The sequence below is a fragment of the Theobroma cacao genome, chromosome 1, assembly GCF_053813885.1.
Source record: "Theobroma cacao isolate CCN51 chromosome 1, ASM5381388v1, whole genome shotgun sequence".
NCBI classification, from domain to species: Eukaryota; Viridiplantae; Streptophyta; class Magnoliopsida; order Malvales; family Malvaceae; genus Theobroma; species Theobroma cacao.
In genome coordinates, this window is record NC_142639.1 from 27,307,402 (window position 1) to 27,320,443 (window position 13,042).

At 31.8% G+C, this 13,042-nt stretch overlaps 1 long non-coding RNA gene across 1 annotated transcript; it reads left to right on the forward strand.

Annotated features, from left to right (window-relative positions):
- The first annotated feature begins 9,380 nt into the window (after positions 1-9,380).
- On the forward strand, positions 9,381-11,173 carry LOC148764685 (uncharacterized). Its single transcript, XR_016024655.1, has 3 exons — positions 9,381-9,477; positions 10,108-10,187; positions 11,054-11,173. It is a non-coding gene; the product is annotated as an uncharacterized LOC148764685 (long non-coding RNA).
- Positions 11,174-13,042: the final 1,869 nt, after the last annotated feature.

Sequence of the window (13,042 nt, forward strand, 5' to 3'; positions counted from 1 at the left end):
GAGTAACAAGGCCTTCGAAGGCATGATTGACTATAAATGGACTTTTCTTGTCAATGGATGGCTTGCCCTTCATGTTTTTTGATGCAAACATTCAATTATGATCTATTTTAACCATAAATGTTAAAAATTCAATTTAAAATCATTTATAAAGTTATAAAACAACTTAAAGTGAGTAATTAGGCTTTCGAAGGCATGAGTGACTATAAATGGACTTTTCTTTTCAATGGATGGCTTTCGCTTCACGTTTCCCAATGCAAACATCCAATTGTGATCCGTTTTAGCCACAAATGAAAAACAATTCAATTTAAAATCATTTTATAAAGTTATAAAACCACATAAAATGAGTGATAGAGCATTCAAAGGCATGAGTGACTATAAATGAACTTTTCTTGTCAATGGGTGGCTTTTACTACACGTTTCTCGATGCAAACATCCAATTATGATGTGTTTTAACCAAAAATGAAAAAAAAATTGAATCAAAATAATTTATAAAACTATAAAACCATTTAAAGTAGGCTTTTGTCGGCATGAGCCACTATGAATAGACTTTTCTTGTCAATGGATAGCTTTTACTTCATGTTTCCCGATGCGAACATTGAATTATGATATGTTTTAGCTAGAAATGAAAGAAAGTTTAATTTAAAATCATTTATAAAGTTATAGATCCATTTAAAGTGAGTAACAAAGCCTTCAAAGGCATGAGTGACTATAAATAGACTTTTCTTATCAATGGATGGCTATTACTTCATGTTTCTTGATGCAAACATCCAATGATGAGCTGTTTTAACCAAAAATGAAAAAATATTCAATTTAAAATGATTTATAAAGTTATAAAACCACTCAAAACGAGTGAGAAGGCATGAGTGACTATAAATTGCGATCTGTTTTAGCCATAAATGAAAGGAAATTCAATTTAAAATCATTTATAAAGTTATAAAACCACTTAAAGTGAGTAAATAGGCTTTCGAAGGCATGAGTGACAAAAAATGGACTTTTCTTGTCAATGCATAGCTTTCGCTTCATGTTTCTCAATACCAACATTGAATTATGATATGTTTTAGCTAAAAAGGAAAGAAAATTTTAAATTTAACATCATTTATAAAGTTATAAAACCACTTAAAGTATAATAAGGCCTTCAAAGGTATGAGTGACTATAAATGCACTTTTCTTGTCAATGAATGGTTTCGCTTCATGTTTCTCGATGCGAACATCCAATGATGATCTGTTTTAACAAAAAATGAAAAAAATCAATTGAAAATCATTTATAAAGTTATAAAACCACTTAAAATGAGTGACAACGCATTCAAAGGCATGAGTGACTATAAATGAACTTTTCTTGTAATGGATGGCTTTCGCTTCACGTTTCTTGAAGTGAACATTTAATTATGATCAACTTTGACTAGAAAAAAAATCAATCCAAACTCATTTACAAAATTATAAAACTATTTAAAGCGAGTAACAAGGCCTTTGAAGGCATGAATGACTATAAATGGACTTTTCTTGTCAATGGATGGCTTGTGCTTTATGTTTTTTGAGGTGAACATTCAATTATGATATGTTTTAATTAGAAATGTACAAAATTTCAATTTAAAATCATTTATAAAGTTATAAAACCGCTTAAAGTGAGTAACTAAGCTTTCAAAGGCATGAGTGACTATAGATGGACTTTTCTTGTCAACAGATGGCTTTCGCTTCATGTTTTCCAGTGCAAGCATTCAATTATGATCTGTTTGAACTATAAATGAAAAAAAAAATTTAGTTCAAAATCATATATAAAGTTATAAAACCATTTAAAGCGAGTAAAAAGGCATTCGAAGGCATGATTGGCTATAAATGGAATTTTCTTGTCAATGGATGCTTTTGATTCACATTTCCTAGTGAAAACATCCAATTATGATTCGTTTTAACCAAAAATGAAAAAATGTTCAATTTAAAATCATTTTATAAAGTTATAAAACCACTTAAAATGAGTGACAAGGCATTTAAAGGCATAAGTGACTACAAATAGACTTTTCTTCTCAATGGATGGCTTTCGTTACATGTTTCTTGATGCAAACATCCAATTTTGATGTTTTATAACAAAAATGGAAAAAACTTTCGATTTAAAATAATTTATAAGACTATAAAACTATTTAATGCAAGTAACTAGCCTTTCGAAGGCATGAGCGACTATAAATGTACTTTTCTTGTCAATGGATGGCATTTGTCTTCACGTTTCCCAATGGAACATTGCATTGTTATCTGTTTTAGCTAGAAATGAAAGAAAATTCAATTTAAAATCATTTATAAAGTTATGAAACCATTTAAAGTGAGTAATAAGGCCTTTGAAGGCATGAGTGACTATAAATGGACTTTTCTTCTCAATGGATGGCTTTCGTTTCACTTTTCTCAATGCGAACATTCAATTGTGATATGTTTTAACCAGAAATGTAAAAAAATTTAATTTAAAATCATTTGTAACGTTTTAAAACAACATAAAGCAAGTAACTAGGCTTTCATTTCACGTTTCCCAATGCAAACATCCAATTGTGATCTGTTTGAACCAAAAATGAAAAACAATTCAATTTAAAATCATTTTATAAAGTTATAAAACGACTTAAAATGAGTGACAGGGCATTCGAAGGTATGAGTAACTATAAATAGACTTTTCTTGTCAATGGGTGGCTTTCATTACATGTTTCCTAATGCAAACATCCAATTATGATGTATTTTAACAATAAATGAAAAACAAATTCGATTTGAAATAATTTATAAGACTATTAAATCACTTAAAGCGAGTAATAATGCCTTCGAAGGCATAAGTGACTATGAATGTACTTTTCTTATCAATGGATGGCTTTCGCTTCACATTTCTTGAAGTGAACATTCAATTATGATATGATTTAACTAGAAACAAAAGAAATTCAATTAAAATCATTTCTAAAGTTATAAAACCATTTAAAGTAAGTAACGAGGCTTTCGAAGGCATGAGTGACTATAAATAGACTTTTCTTATCAATGGATGGCTTTCGTTTTATGTTTCTTGATGCGAACATCCAATGATGAGCTGTTTTAACCAAAAAATGAAAAAACATTCAGTTTGAAAAGATTTATAAAGTTGTAAAACCACTCAAAATGAGTGAGAAGGCATTCGAAGGCATGAGCGATTATAAATGGACTTCTCTTGTCAATGGGTAGCTTTCACTGTACGTTTTCAGATACGAACATTCAATTATAATACGTTTTAATCATAAATATAAAAAAATTCAATTCAAAATGATTTATAAAGTTTTAAAATAACTTAAAACGAGTAACTAGGCTTCAGAAGGCATGAGTGACTATAAATGGACTTTTCTTTTTAATGGATGGTTTGCGCTTCATCTTTCTCATTGCAAATAGCCAATTGTGATATGTTTCAACGAAAAATGAAAATTAATGCAATTTAAAATCATTTTATAAAGTTATAAAATCACTTAAAATGAGTGACAAGGCATTCGAAGGCATGAGTGACTATAAATAAACTTTTCTTTTCAATGGGTGGCTTTTATTACACTTTTCTCAATGCAAACATCCAATTATGATGTGTTTTAACAAAAAAGGAAAACAAATTTAAATTTAAAATAATTTATAAACTATCAAACCACTTAAAGCGAGTAATAATGCCTTCGAAGGTATGAATGACTGTAAATGCACTTTTCTTGTCAATGGATGGCTTTCACTTCATGTTTCATGAAGCAAACATTCAATTACGATATGCTTTAACCAAAAACAAAAAAAAAATTAGTTCAAAATCATATCCAAAGTTATAAAACCATTTCAAGAGAGTAACAAGGCCTTTGAAGGCATGAGTGACTATAAAATGGACTTTTCTTGTCAATGGATGACTTTCACTTCACGTTTCTCAATGTGAACATCCAATGATGAGTTGTTTGAACCAAAAATGAAAAGAATTCAATTTAAAAAGATTTATAAAGTTATAAAACCACGCAAAACTAGTGAGCAGGCATTCGAAGGCATGAGTGACTATAAATGGACTTTTCTTGTCAATAGATGGCTTTTGCTTCATGTTTCTTGATGCGAATATTCAATTATGATATGTTTTAACTAGAAACGAAAAAAAATTTAGTTCAAAATTATTTAAAAAGTTATAAAATCATTTAAAGTGTGTAAGAAGGCCATCGAAGGCATCAATGACTATCAATAGACTTTTCTTGTTAATGGATGGCTTTCGCTTCACATTTTACAATGTGAGCATTGAATTAAGATCTGTTTTAACTAGAAATGTAAGAAAAAATCAAGTTAAATCGATTTATAAAGTTATAAAACTACTTCAAATGAGTGACAAGACATTCGAAGGTATGAGTGACTACAAATGGACTTTTCTTGTGAATGGATGGCTTTCACTTTACATTTCTTAGAGCAAACATTAAATAATGATCTACTTTAACCAGAAATGAAAAAAAATTAGTTCAAAATCATTTATAAAGTTATAAAACCATTTAAAACAAGTAACAAGGCCTTCGAAGTCAAGAGTGACTATAAATGGACTTTTATTATCAATGGATGGCTTTCACTTCACGTTTCCCAATGCGAACATTCACATATGATCTGTTTTATCTAGAAATGTAAAAAAAATTCAATTTAAAATGATTTATAAAGTTATAAAACAACTTAAAGCGAGTAACTAAGCTTTCGAAGGCATGAGTGACTATAAGTGGACTTTTCTTGTCAATGGATGACTTTCACTTCATGTTTCTTGATGAAAAAGTCCAATTATCATCCGTTTTAACCAAAAATGAGAAAGAATTCGGTTGAAAATAATTTTATAAAGTTATAAAATCACTTAAAATGAGTGAAAAGGCATTCAAAGGTATGAGTGACTATAAATAGACTTTTCTTCTCAATAGGTGGCTTTTGCTATACGTTTCCTAATGCAAACATCCAATTATGATGTGTTTTAACAAAAAAATAAAATAAAATTTTGATTTAAAATAATTTATAAGACTATAAAACCATTTAAAATAAGTAACTAAGCTTTCGTAGGCATAAGCGACTATGAATGGACTTTCTTTGTCAATGGATGGCTTATTTTCCAAATGCAAACATTGAATTATGATCTGTTTTAGCTAGAAATGAAAGAAAGTTCAATTTAAAATCATTTATAAAGTTATAAAACCACTTAAAGTGAGTAACGAGGCCTTTGAAGGCATGAATGACTACAAATGGACTTTACTTGTCAATAGATGGCTTTCGCTTCACGTTTCTCAATGCGAACATCCAATGATGAGCTATTTTTAACCAAAAATGAAAAACATTCACTTTAAAATGATTTATAAAGTTATAAAACCACTTAAAATGAGTGAAAAGGCATTCGAAGGCATGTGTTACATAAATGGACTTTTCTTGGGAATGGATGGCTTTTGCTTCACGTTTGTCGATGCAAACATTCAATTATGATCTGTTTTAGCCAAAAACAAAAAAAAAAATTCAGTTCAAAATCATTTATACAGTTATAAAACCATTTAAAGCGAGTAACAAGGCCTTTGAAGGCATGAGTGACTATCAACGAATTTTTCTTGTCAATAGATGGCTTTCACATCACATTTCCCGATGCAACCATTCAATTATGATCTATTTTAATCAGAAATGTAAAAAGATTCAAGTTAAATCGATTTAAAAAGTTATAAAACCACTTAAAACAAGTGATAAGGCATTCAAAGGCATGAGTGATTATAAATGGATTTTTCTTATGAATGGATGGGTTTTGCTTCACATTTCCCAAAGCGAACATTCAATTATGATATGCTTCTACCAAAAATGAAAACACATTTAACTTAAAATCATTTAAAAAGTTATAAAACCATTTAAATAGAGTAACAAGGCCTTTGAAGGTAAGAGTGACTATAAACGGACTTTTCTTATCAATGGATGGCTTTCGCTTCACGTTTTCTAATGCAAGCATTTAATTATGATCTGTTTAAATCAGAAATGTAAAAAAAATCAATTTAAAATCATTTATAAAGTTATAAAACAACTTCAAGCGAGTAATTAGGCTTTCGTAAGTATGAATGACAATAAATGAACTTTTCTTGTCAATGGATGGCTTTCGCTTTACGTTTCCCAATGCAACCATCCAATTGTGATCCGTTTTAACCAACAAATGAAAAATAATTCAATTTAAAATCATTTTATAAAGTTATAAAACCACTTAAAATGAGTGACATGGCATTTGAAGGCATGAGTGACTATAAATAGACTTTTCTTGTGAATGGGTGGCTTTTTGCTACACGTTTCCCAATGCAAACATCCAATTATGATGTGTTTTAACAAAAAAAGAAAAACAAATTTGAATTAAAATAATTTATAAGACTATAAACCATTTAAAGCAAGTAACTAGGCTTTCGAAGGCATGAACAACTATAAATAGACTTTTTTGGTCAATGCATGGCTTTCACTTCATGTTTCCCGATGCAAACATTGAATTATGATCTGTTTTAGCTAGAAATGAAGGAAAGTTCAATTTAAAATCATTTATAAAGTTATAGAACCATTTAAAGTGAGTAACAAGGCCTTCGAAGGCATGAGTGACTATAAATGGACTTTTCTTGTCAATGGATGGCTTTTGCTTCACTTTTCTCGATGCGAATATCCAATGATGAGCTGTTTTAACCAAAAATGAAAAAACATTCAATTTAAATGATTTATAAAGTTATAAGACCATTTAAAATGAGTGAGAAGGCATTCAAAGGGATGAGCGACTATAAATGAACTTTTCTTACGAATGGATGGCTTTCGCTTCAAGTTTCCTAATACAGACATTCAGTTATGATCTGTTTTAGCTAGAAACGAAAAAAAAATTCAGTTTAAAATCATTTATAAAGTTATAAAACCATTTAAAGCGAGTAACAAGGCCTTTGAAGGCTTGAGTGACTATCAATGGACTTTTCTTGTCAATGGATGGCTTTTGCTTTGCATTTCATGATGTGAACAGTGAATTTGATCTGTTTTAACCAAAAATGTAAAAAAATTGAAGTTAAATCAATTTATAAAGTTATAAAATTGTAACGACCCTCTTTTCGATCATTACCGGCATCTGAGACTTGCAGGAGAACCTACCAAATCCTGAAGAAGCCTTCATAATTATCTTTTATCAAACCATAACATGTCCATTGGAAAATCTCATTGTGAGACCTCGACCCCTATAGGCCTGTAACTAGGTGTAGATGCGATAACCCGAGCCAGAGGTAATTTCGTCATTTCTTTAGTGAGCCCCTAGAAGTATGCTTTCAAACATTATTAAGGTCTAAGTAGGCCTAAGGCATAAATGAATGATGAAAATAAGGATAAAATGATGAAAAAAATAAAAATAATGATGATTTCCAAAGTAGGTGCAAAATGGTCATTTTTTATCTCGAGTCAAAATTTTTAAGTTTTCGTGAACTCAAGTATTTCTAGACTATTATGGACCTTGTCCTAGTGTCAAAAGAGTAAAAAGACTACACAAAGGATTAGAGGAGAACAAACCAACTGGTTAAGGGTATTTTTGTAATTGAAGTAGAGTTGGATAAGCTTGAGCTATAAATATCATCTTCCAGCAGCTTCTTTTCACATTTCCAGCAGCTTCTTCTTCTTCTTCTTTCTCCCCTCTCACATTTCTTCATCCTCCATGGGAGTTCTCTTCAAGCTTCCATAACTCTCTCAAGTTAGTATCAAATTTCATACCTTTGTGCACATTTTCACAAGCCCTTTATGCTCTTTTACTCTTTCACCTTAAAAACCCTCCAAAGTCTTAAACCAATACTTTCTCTCACTAGCTAGGTATTTTAAAGAGAGAAAGAAAGACTCTCTATAATAGTTTGGGAATTCTTAAGGAGGAATCCAATTACAAATCTAGCAAGGTGAGTTTTGAAATTGAGTTGATATTTTAGTTGTTGATAATGTCTAGTAATTTGATTTGTGAGTTTTTTATTGTTGAGATTGTTTAATCATTTTTAGTGTGACTAGAGTAGTGCAAATAGTAGCCATTTAATGGTAGTTGGAAGCTAGTAGGAATGACTAGTAGAACTCAATTTAGAAAATAGCTTTAGAATAGTATTAATGCCAAGTTGGGTTGATGGTGATGATGCTAATGTGATGATAGGTTCCAACGAAGCCCCACCACCCCATTTGGACCATTAGAGGAAGTTGGAGTTGAGTAAAGATTTAACGAATACCAGTGAGTGAACTTGCATTTCAAAATTTCTTTGGGAAATGTAGATGTATTTGGGTGAAACATTTGAATGATTTTATCCAACCTTTCTTTAAAAATGTGTGCTAGGGAACAAGCCTTTGATAAAATGTTTTTTTGATGTTGTGAAATGTGAATTGTGTATAAGGATGAATCCATGTGCTACTATATTAAGTTGGTATGTATATATATATGAATATGTGTTGTACATTGATGAATGATGTTGGGTGATGATGTTGAAGTGTGCGAGTAGGGAGTGCACACATGATGATGTTAGAGTGTGCGAGTAGGGAGTGCACACATGACGATGTTGAAGTGTGCGAGTAGGGAGTGCACACATGATGATGATATTGCATTGAGCTGAGTGTGGTGGGATGGTATGCTTGATGATGTATGTATATATATATATAAATATGTGTGTTATATAAAGTTCATGAGCATGGTATATGGTTGTAATACATGTGAAATCTTGCATGTTGTATCTTGGAAATTTCTAAGCATTTTCAAGTTGATCTTATCTTTGCAACAAAATGGCCTTTTCTTGAGAGAATGAAAACTTATTGTTGGTGTCCTGTTTCTCACTGCAGCGAGAATGAATCTCGTTGTAGCAAAAAACTCTCAAGTTTAGGGAAGTTGCACTGGCCTGGTTCTTGCTGCAGTGAGAAACTTTCTGTCTTGCTTACCTCCTTGTTCGGTTGCTGCCCTATTTTCCATTTCTTGGTTTAATCTGGTGATTCGGAGTTCGAGGATCAATTTGGAGTCAAATCGAAATTTTTGCTATCTAGGGGCAAAATGATCATTTGCCACTTGGGGACAAAATGAGAATTTTAGAAAAGATTTTTCTGGCCCCATTTGACTTATTGGAGTAAGATTTGAGGTTTAGAAGTGAAAAATTTTAATTTCAGTATAATTTGGAGTAAAAGGGTAAAATGGTAATTTTGCCACCTCAGGGGCAAAATTGTAATTTTCCACCACCAGGACATTTTTCCAGCACATGGTCTTCCTTTATCCTCATTTTGACCATTGACTAATTGTGTGGTGGAGATAAAAATGATTAAAATTTTTAAAATTTTAAAAACGGGCCAATGACATGATGCCATGTGTCATACCTTTATTATTTTATTATTTCTTTATAAAAAGGCATAAAATCAGCCCATCTTCCACCCCATGGCCGGCCAAACCAGCAAGAAGAGAGAGAAAACAAAAACAAAACCCTAGAGAGAGAAAATCAAAGAAAAAGTGTGAATTTTCAAGGAAATTAAGTGAAAAAGGTGAGATTTTTCTACTAAGCTTGAGTTTTCTTATTGCCAAGCATTTCTCTTTATTTTTCATGATTAAATTACATGTTTTCATGATGAATTCAATTCTGAAAAAATGGGTTAGGAGAGAGAAAGTTGTTAGATTAATTTGATTTTAAGTTATGTTAGTGTTTTAAGTTAGTTTAGCATATTTAGGAACAAAATAACAAGAAAAGAATTTATTTTCCTCCATTACCATTATTGGCTGAATTTTCTAGGGGAATATTGGCTGATGATCTTGATGTTTATTTGAGGAATTATGATGAATAATGATGAATTATGAGCCTAGAAAAATAATGGAAATTTTCGGAGAAAAAATACGATTTTTACCCACTAGGGGTATTTTCGTAATTTGCTACCGAGACTGATAAATTGAATCTCATTCACAGTCATGGAGGTAATTTAGTTATAATTGGAGTGTAGAAAGTGAGAAGAATTGATTTGGAGTTAAATTGGAGATAATAGGCCGAATTAGGTCAACACCGCATTTAAGCGGTTGTCGGATAAGTTGTATATCATATCATGCATATATACCGAGCCTGAATTGATTTTATAATGGTCAAGTATTGATGTGGTGAATTATGTATTGTACATTGTGGATAGGTGGTGAACAAAGTACACTGGTAAAAGTACAGAGATTGTGCTTGGAGACTGAGATTAGGAGTACATCGACTCCTAGAACTGTGAATGAACTTATTATCGTCTTAATTATCTAGAGTAGTTTTATACAACTGTGTGATTTTATGAAAAATGAGTTTAAATGGTAAATTGCTATGTTTTAAGAGAAATTGTGATTTTATAAAATGATTTTATAAATTTTCTGAAAAATCGAATATTGGTTTTGAAAATAGAGTAATTAGAGACTGCTAGTTTGTGTTGCAAATTTATGGTTTTGAATTGAATGGCTTATGATAATAAATGAGCATGAATGGCTAAACTGATTTTGGTGTTAGAATTATTTGTACTGTGTATTCAGCCTTGAGAGGCTAGGTTGCAATAAATTGCTATGTCATGCTAGAATGAATTTTATTGATTGGTGGATTATATATTAATTATTTACTGCAGAGGGGGTTCCGTGGACCAGCCTATTAGAGGGGCACGGTAAACTCCATTATATTATTACCTCGAACGGAGAGGCGCGTAGGGTATCTCCTGGGGTATAGCTTAGGGTTCACTTCACGCCAAACCACCACGTGAAGGGGAACTCAGCCAACGCCAAGGAACGGCTGTATTTTTCTCAAACTAAAATATATTTAAGTGTATACAAGATTTTAACAGCCTTGGCGAACTCGGTTAGATGCCCTGCGCAAGGTATCACCGAGTATGAGTTTTGGCACGAGCCAAAGTTTTAAGAAATTCATAAGCCAAGTTGATTTCTCGATTTTATGGATTGATTTTATTTGGTTGAAATGAGTTGAAAGGTAATGAAATTACAGTATGATGATTTATTTTAATTGTCTCCATTTACTCGACTTTAGATAGTTTAGATGGTATCTGTTTACTCACTGGGATTTTATAATCTCACCACCCTCATTTCCTCACATTTCAGGCTCAGGGAATTCCATAGTTAGCTGACTTTGACAAGGACTTTCATTTGGACTCGAATCGGTAAAAGCTGTAGGTTTCCAACTTCCGATGCATTTTGGTTAGATGTGGGCCCACGTGTCACTGTGAAAGAAATTTTATGCTTTTGTTATTTGCTTTATAGTATATATAAATATAATTAACTTTTACGCTATAAGAATTATGTACCGATAGTTTTATGAAAATTATTTTATAAGAAAATAGTTTATTTTATTGAATATTTTTATTATATTCAAATGGTCAAATTTTCACTTCAAATGAATGTTTTAGATATTTAATTTTTTTTAAATCATTAAATATATATTTTCGGCTTACTTACTACATTTTTAGCAAGTTTCGAGGTTTTCGACAAAAATGACGAAAATGCCCCTATGAGCCGAAAAATAATATTTTATTGTTCTTATTTGAAAATGACTTATGATTTTTTTTAAATGTGAGATTTAATAATTGTTGCTCACCGGGGAGATGCAAAAGTTGATGCTAAGCCTTGCGGTGTTTCGATCGGTATTCGGGGTGAAGAATATCTGTTGAGGCCTCGCGGCGGTTGTCACGGGCTCGATGGGGAGTTTCGGGTCGTGACAATTTTATTGGTATCAGAGCATGGTTTAAAGATCAAATATTTTGATTTTAAAGCTTTGGATTTAAAAGTTTTTGGTTTTAAAGTTGTTTTAAAGAATCTACACTGACACTGCGTGGCCTTAAGTCCAGTTAAGTTAAGACAAGTTAAGTTAGGTTAGATTGAATAGAATGTATGCATCTTCATATAGAAATCTACCTACTTTTGAGATGCATAAATAATTAAACAATTACTATTTGATTGCATATAGGTTTTGAGGTGCACTGGTGACATACACACCATGTCTAGAAGAGGTGGTAGTCTCAATACCTCTCATAGTGATAGCGAGAGATCTCTAGATTCTACGGCTAAAAGCAAATGGCACCTTGATACAGGTGATTCAGAAGGTGGTCCATCCCGAATTCCTGATAATAGAATTCCTAAGAACTTATCAGAATGGGTTCATAATAGGGGAGCTTCGAGAGTAGCGAGAATTTTGAAAGTGAGAGTAGCTCCAATACATCGAAAATTGAACAAGATTTCCTTTCGGAACAACCTGGAGAGCACCATAGAGAATGGACGAGGGAAGAAATTGCAAGGGGATATATTCGTTCTAGGAAGAGTGTGACAGTAGTCCGACACTTTCCACCAGGCTGTGGGAGAAATGTAAGGGGATAACCAAAAAAGGATAAGGAGAAAGTAACAGTGGTGAGTAAACCCCTTAGAAAAGTGTCAAGTGTATGACATTTTCCTCCCGGTTGTGGAAGAAATGCTGCATCGGTGAGTGATGAAGAATATAGGAGAATAAAACAAGCCTGGATTGAGGAACAAAGGAAAAAAAAAATCTCAAGAGGAGGAAAACCCGGAAGAGAAGCTTCAGAAGGACTCGGAGTAGAATCTTCCGATAAGATCAGATTAAGATGATGATCGCAAGGACATGTAATATTTTCGTAGGATTTTACACTACCTTAACTCTAAGTAGATGTTGTGTAAAAGAGATAATAATTATTTGTACAAAGAATTATAAATAGTTTGGCTTTTAAAAGTATATGACTAGAATGTATTATAAAATGGCTGTTTAAGTAATTGAAGGTATATGGGAATCTTTAGTATGATAGGGATAAATTGGTGATATAATTATTGAGGAAAGTTATAGAAGGAAGCAATAAGGTTATAAATGACATTCGGAATGGATAATGTGATTACGTTAATGATTGTAATTTAAGCATGAAGGGGGTTATTCAGTGATGTTATGACACTATGAGATAATAGTTGGGCACAAATATAACCCAATGAACTTAAATTATGGAATATGGGGAATATAAAATTTTGATTCAGTAAGGATTGTAAGAATAAAGTAAGGAGGAAGCTGAGCTATTTTCGTAGTTAATTATACCG